Source organism: Astatotilapia calliptera, chromosome 3 (genome assembly GCF_900246225.1).
Source record: "Astatotilapia calliptera chromosome 3, fAstCal1.2, whole genome shotgun sequence".
Lineage (NCBI taxonomy): Eukaryota > Metazoa > Chordata > Actinopteri > Cichliformes > Cichlidae > Astatotilapia > Astatotilapia calliptera.
Window position 1 is genome coordinate 40,441,964 of NC_039304.1, and position 7,085 is coordinate 40,449,048.

Consider the following 7,085-nt stretch of genomic DNA (forward strand, 5'->3'; position numbering starts at 1 on the left):
TGTATAACCTTTGCGTGCTTAGATGAAGTATGTGTATGTGTCAGCATGACCTTGTGAAAAATGTTTAGCTTTGCTTGACGATGTTTCACTATGTTATCTGCTAGTTTTGTAGAAGTACAAAACTCCCATGATGACCAGTGCCAGGAGCTTCCTGGGAAAAGATAGTGGGAAATGCTCTCTCCTCAGCCACAGCCCGTGTAACTACAAAATACAGAGAGTTGTGTGGGGGTATAAAAGAGGAGCTGAGACATCACAAGGGCAGAGCTGGCATGACTGTGAACTGTGATGTTTGATGTGTGTGTCTTCGTGTGCAGTAATAAATAGTTTGACCAAAGGTCACGTGAATGAAGAAATGCTGTTCACACTTTTGTTATTTTTCACTGTCTGAACTGGCAGGAAGTCCTTTGTGAGGAGCAGGAAGTCCGCTGAGATGCAGGAAGTTCCACTTTTGTTGTTTTTGGTGACTTTCAGAAATCTTCCAGCCACTATAAAATAAATACATTGCTATGGCAGAGGAAGGGTTCAGAATAACATGACATCAAATATGAAAAAAAGGATGTAAAACATGAATAAAGATCTGCAGGGACCTACTGTTATGTGAATATATCCAGTTAAGAGGAGCTAATATGGGATAAATGTCCTCTTTCTTTATAGTCCTTGTGATATATATATTAGTAATTATTTTAAATGATTGAATATTTTAAATAAAAGTACAGTTATGAATCAGTTAAACAGCTAAGAGAGCGGGGTGAAATAAAGGCTTTAAGTCTGAGGCACCATGAAAGCGAGTTAATAGAGAAAGTTTAAACTCATGATTAAAGCTGGAGGACTGATGGATGGGGAGCTGTGTGTGAGCACTCCTGCAGGGATGGGGCTGCTGGCTGGAAGTAATTACTGAGGTTGGGTCAAGGAGATCGATCAGAGAGACAGTCTGAATAAACATCAGCACTTATTCGTTCAGTTTTATTCACATAGCATCAAATCAAATCAACAGTTCATGCACTTTATATTGTAAAGACCAGAGGTGTGGACTCGAGTCACATGACTTGGACTCGAGTCAGACTCGAGTCATTAATTTTATGACTTTAGACTTGACTTGAAAAAATGTTCTAAGACTTGTGACTTGACTTGGACTTTTACACCAATGACTTGGGACTTGAATTGGACTTGAACCGGTTTACTTGAAAAGACTTGATATTTTACCCCAAATATAAAATTTAACATGCATATATAGAGATTGAAAATGTGACGTCATTCACGGGTAGAACCGCAAAGGATTCTGGGAACTCGTGGCAAGCGGTACTAGCGCACGCAGGCTTTCAATTGAAATCAGTCACACAGCGATAAAAAGAAACACAAAAATGTCAAGAAGCCGTTGTATTATTAACTGCAATAGCCGGTCGCATGACAGCCACGGGAAGCCGACGGGTAAAGAGATCGGTTGTTATCGGATTACGTCGTTGAAGAGAAATTGTTCGAGCCATGTTTCCGAAGTAACAAAGAGGCGACAGATGGCCTGGATTGCAGCCATTCAAAGATCAAATATAACGTCCCAGAACCCTCCAGCTCACAGGTTAGTCTGCTCCAAGCATTTACACGAAGGTCAGAGTTTTTTAGTAGTTAATACGTCATTTTCATAACATAATTGGTGATATAGGTTACAAGCAAGTCTGGCGCTGAACAGAAATTGTCGCGCTATGCTCCTTTATTTATTGTGCATAAATAGTGAATTGTCCTGACACAATATTGCGTTTCGCTTCTGTTATTATGGTACACTGACAAAAACATATACTTTTATTCACAGGATAAAACAGTTGTTTTGTATCACTAATTGCCCAGTACGATTACAGCATACAATATTGTTGTCACTGCTACATTTCTGTAACGCGTACCAGAAATTATTTCCACTACTAATTAATTACCCTTGAGCTCAAAGGTTATATTAATAAACTGTTAACGAATGTGTATTTATGAAGACGATTTGTGAGACTGGTAAACTTATGATACGTACGATGGTCTTTACTTTCTACACGGTGCATTTCAAGGTCCTGTACCCATCCGTCGGTAAACTGTACCTGGGCTTGTTGCAGTGACCTGAAGTTACTAAACTTCACGAGTGTATGCGCTCACTCCAAGAAGCGTATAATTATAAATATGCATATAAATATGCTACAATGAGATAGCTGACTTCATCTAACTAGCAAATGTTGTCCAGGCTACGTTGGTGATGCAGTTTTTTTTAATGTGTATGATATTTTTGTCATGCGATTTTAAAGCCGGTCCTACAACCGCATCCAAGAATAACATGCAGCTTATCTCAGAACTGTCGGTGAAAATTATTCTTGGAGCTAGGTTTAATTGAGCTGCATTTTAAAGAGGTGCAATTTCACAATTTGTGTATATTTTCTAAGTTCACTATTTTGTCATGTGTTGAGAAAAACACAGATTTTAAAATTACATGGTCTAACATTTACATTTAGCATAACTGCAACATTATTTTTTCGTTTTTTTTTTTTAAAGACTCGAAAGGACTTGAAATTCAAAGTTTCAGACTTGTGACTTGACTCGGACTTTTACACCAGTGACTTGAGACTCGACTCTGACTTGCCTGACATTACTTGAGACTTGACTTGAGACTTGAGGATAAAGACTTGAGACTTACTTGAGACTTGCAAAACAATGACTTGGTCCCACCTCTGGTAAAGACCCTACAATTACATTCTTACAGTTAAAACTGCTGTAACTAATGATCTACATGGAAACACATCTATGGAGAGGAAATCCACCTGCTGAGGGTCACATCTGCATCATTGTAGCTACAGTGGATGTTTCAGTGTCAGGACTGAAGGTGGAGCTTTGTGTGTCTCAGGGTGAGCCCGCAGCAGCTGCCTCCAACCGAGGACATGCCTCCATCACTCTCAGCACTGGAGCCCCCCAGGGGTGTGTTCTGAGCCTGCTGTACTCGTTGTACACATATGGCTGTGTGGCCACTACCAGCTCCACCACCATCATTAAGTTTGCTGACGACACCGTCGTGGTGGGCCTGATCTCTGATAACAACAAGACGGCCTACCTGAAGGAGATTAGGAAATATATATTTATATATTTTTCTTATATATTTGTATATTGTGTATTTGTGTATTGTGCATTTTGTTGTACAGTTATTTTATTTTTAACTTTAATATATTTTATTTTATTCCTTCCTAGCTAAATTTACCCTTCATTTTAATTTTCATATTTATTTTATTATCCTATTCATAGTCTTTTTTTTTCTTTAGGTCACGAGCAGTTGTCTAAGCATTTCACTGCATATCGTACTGTGTATGACTGTGTATGTGACAAATAAAATTTGAATTTGAATACTTTACCATCTTAAATCTAACAAATTCCTTCATGAATTACATTTAGTCAAAGGTCAAAGGTCAAATGCTTCTTTGTCTTTCTCCACAGAACCATTTCCATCCTGGACCACAGCTCTCCTGGCTTTTCTTGTTGTTTCTGGAGGTCTTTTATTCTATTTCTGGCAGTATTTCATGTCAGGTGAGTGTCTCCTACTACAGACAGCTGTCTGAAACATGCTAACACTGAACCCTCACACAGAACGTTTATGGCCTTTTTATCTAATAATGACAAAACAACGTCTGAGCCATGATCCTCATGTTGCTTTTAGAGAAAGCCATTAATACTTTTTATCAAGAGTAATATTACTATTATAATGATACTTCCCAGGTTATTGTCATGTGTTTTACAAGAGAAAAGGCATTTCTCTGAGCAATTCTTTCTTTGCTGTCCACCCACAGATGCCGATTAACATATACAATAGAAATAGAACATATAATACAAATAGTACAAATAAATAAATGAAGACAGAAAACAGACAAAGTATGGAGATTTGAAACAGAGATCTGTGAAACAGAGCTATAGCTTAATATGCAGGATGACCTGATGTGCAAAAAATCATTATTACTATTCAAAGTGGGTCGGCTGTTCAAGAGTGATGGCAGTGGGGAAGAAGGAGCTGTTGAGTCTGGATTTCAATTCAATTCAATTCAATTTTATTTATACAGCGCCAAATCACAACAAAAGTTGCCTCAAGGTGCTTCATAGATACAGAGAAAAACCCAACAATCATATGACCCCCTATGAACAAGCACTTTGGCGACAGTGGGAAGGAAAAACTCCCTTTTAACAGGAAGAAACCTCCAGCAGAACCAGGCTCAGGGAGGGGCGGGGCCATCTGCTGTGATTGGTTGGGGTGAGAGAAGGAAGACAGGATAAAGACATGCTGTGGAAGAGAGACAGAGGTTAATAACAGATATGATTCAGTGCAGAGAGGTCTATTAACACATAGTGAGTGAGAAAGGTGACTGGAAAGGAAAAACTCAATGCATCATGGGAATCCCCCGGCAGCCTACATCTATTGCAGCATAACTAAGGGAGGATTCAGGGTCACCTGGTCCAGCCCTAACTATATGCTTTAGCAAAAAGGAACGTTTTAAGCCTAATCTTAAAAGCAGAGATAGTGTCTGTCTCCTGAATCCAAACTCCAAATTTCACACTTCTAAACCTTTGTCTCGAGGGCAGAAGTGTGAACAGTCCGTGTTGGGGGTGTGTGGGGTCTTTGAGGATGGAGGCAGCTCTCCTCTGGACTCTGCGATGGTAGATGTTCTGCAGAGAGGGCAGCTGAGTCCTGATGATCTTCTCCACAGTTGTTATCACTCTCTGCAGGCATTTGCGGTCCATAGCAGTAGTGCTGCCGTACCATGCAGCTGGTCAGTGTTCTCTCTACAATGCAGCAGTAGAACCTGCTGTAGTCCTTGTGGGTGTTTTTGACCAGTCAAATCTTTGTATTTCACTCTCTTCTCATTGTGTTTGCTGTTCTCTCAGGGTGTCGGGTGGAGTGATCACTTTATGTCTTTACTCTGTAGTCATGTCCTGTTTAAAGCTTTGTGAGTGTCGGGTAAGCAGTGAGCAATCTGCATGAGTGGGAGATGTGGACGCTGTTGCAGGAAGGCTGTATTTTATTTATTTATGTGAGTTTAATCCATTAAATTAATAAAGAGCCACTCTGATGTTCTTTGTGAGTCTTTCGGGTGATTCTGTTTTCACATGCAGCTCAGCTGTTACTATGAGTACAGCATGAAGAAGATAAAAGGAGGATTAGACATCAGTTGGTAGTTAACTAACATACAAAGTCCTGCAGCTTCCTAACCAGCTGGTTTCAACAAGTCTCACCTGTGAGGTGGACTGTTAACACCTCCTCCTCATCATCTTTCCTGCGCCTTCAGGGAGAAACGGAGGACTCCCCTCAGTTATTACATTCATTCATTATTACGTTCTTAGCTGATCCTACATTACAAAATGATTTTAACAATGAATGCAGTGGTGAATATGCGTTTAACCTTCCTGTCATGTTCGGTTTACATGTTTCGATTTACAACTTAAAACACTCATAAATATTGTGTTTTGCATCCGATTGTCTCAAGGCCTTATGACATCCTCCATACTATGCACTTGAACATATAACAGTGATTATCGCCTCTTTAATTGAAAGCTTGTAGACAAACAGCTTTTTACAGCTACAGTGTAATTACCTGTTTTTGTTCGGTAAGGGTTAAGGACAGGATATCCTCAACTGCTGGTGAGCGAGAGAAACCACAGCAGAGACCTCTGTGTTTAAGAAGTGGACGGTTGTGGTCGCTGATGCTCTCAGCTGGCTCAGTTTCACACACAGGTACAAGAGCACAAGCCTCCACTGTGGAGTAGGGACTACAGGGACTACATCTGAATGCCTGTAGAGCAGTGTGTAGTCACAGGAACCTGCCAGAAGGTAGCAGCACATCACCCCAGCGTCACCCTCCAACTAAAATGTAAAAATGTGCACTGAGGATTATGAAATATTGTGTGTTTTGTGTTGTCACTGCTGAGAATTTATTCACTTAGCTGCTGTTTACAGTTTAAAGGTCTTCATCAGAACAAGCACTTCTAATTGACCCTGTGCACGAGAAAATGCTAACTTCCTGGTTTACGACCGGGTGTGGGGTTGTACATTTCCGGTAGCTTAACTTTGCAGTCAATCACTACTGCGACGATATACTCCAAAATCATGTCCAAAACTCGAAAACGGAAAGATTGCGTTAATTTACAAAGAGCAGAAGGTGGGAACACTCACCACTGTTGTGTCATAAAAAATCTAATGATCAATTTTGAGTTTAAAGAGTTTAGATCGATCAGTTGTTTACATCACTCAAAACAAGCAGAACTGCATTACAAAATCAGAAGACACATCATCCACATTCAGAAGCACATCTCTGTATAGTGACTGGTCTTATGATTTAAACAGGCAAATGTTCAGCATTCAAACTACAGGTGAAGAATAGTCAAACCAGATGTTTCCCCCATTATGTCGAGATCAGCTAGTCAAGTACACACCTACACAGCATGTTAACAAACCGTGAAAAAAGCCACACAAAAAATGAATGATTGCTGGTAACGGTTTCTATTTACGAAGGGTATGTTGTGACTTACCTTCAAAATTACAGCGGTCCCTCGCTAATAACGCGGTTTACCTTTCACCTCGCTGTTTCGCGGATTTATTAGTGCAAGTTTGCATGCTTTTTTTTTTTTACGTCACATTGTGTCCTGCGTCCTGATGGCTGCAGACGATCTCCTCCGTGACGTCTCTCCTGTACAGTACAGAATCTCTGTATCGATCGCTAGCAGTGTGACTGTCACGGTCTCGCTGGCAGACCGTGGGGATGTGGGGAAAGGAGGACCCAAAATGCAGGACTCTACAGTGCAACAGTGTTTATTTACAGTGGTGACAATCCGAACAACAATAAATCCCCCCGTGCGATCCCAACTCCCGTTCCGTGTCTTCTCCTTTATCCCGTGCTCCGTGCTCTGTCTCCGTTCCCTGTGTACTCTCCGTGTGCTGCCTCCTGGTCGCCACAATTCCTCCTGAGGAAACACGCATACCAAAGGCAGCCGTGAGTACAAAACCTAACAGTAGACTTGCACTAACCTTGCACAATACACTTAAGACTGACGGGAAGTCACTCAACGATCCAGCGTCGAGGAGCTCT

At 40.8% G+C, this 7,085-nt stretch overlaps 1 long non-coding RNA gene across 1 annotated transcript in view; it reads left to right on the forward strand.

Moving 5' to 3' along the window:
- The window catches only part of LOC113019560 (uncharacterized), a 38,161-nt gene extending 34,122 nt beyond the window's left edge, over positions 1 to 4,039 (forward strand). The window contains exon 4 of the long non-coding RNA XR_003272046.1: positions 3,451 to 4,039. This is a non-coding gene — a long non-coding RNA (uncharacterized LOC113019560). The remainder of the gene's footprint in view (positions 1 to 3,450) is intronic.
- The last annotated feature ends 3,046 nt before the right edge of the window (positions 4,040 to 7,085 follow it).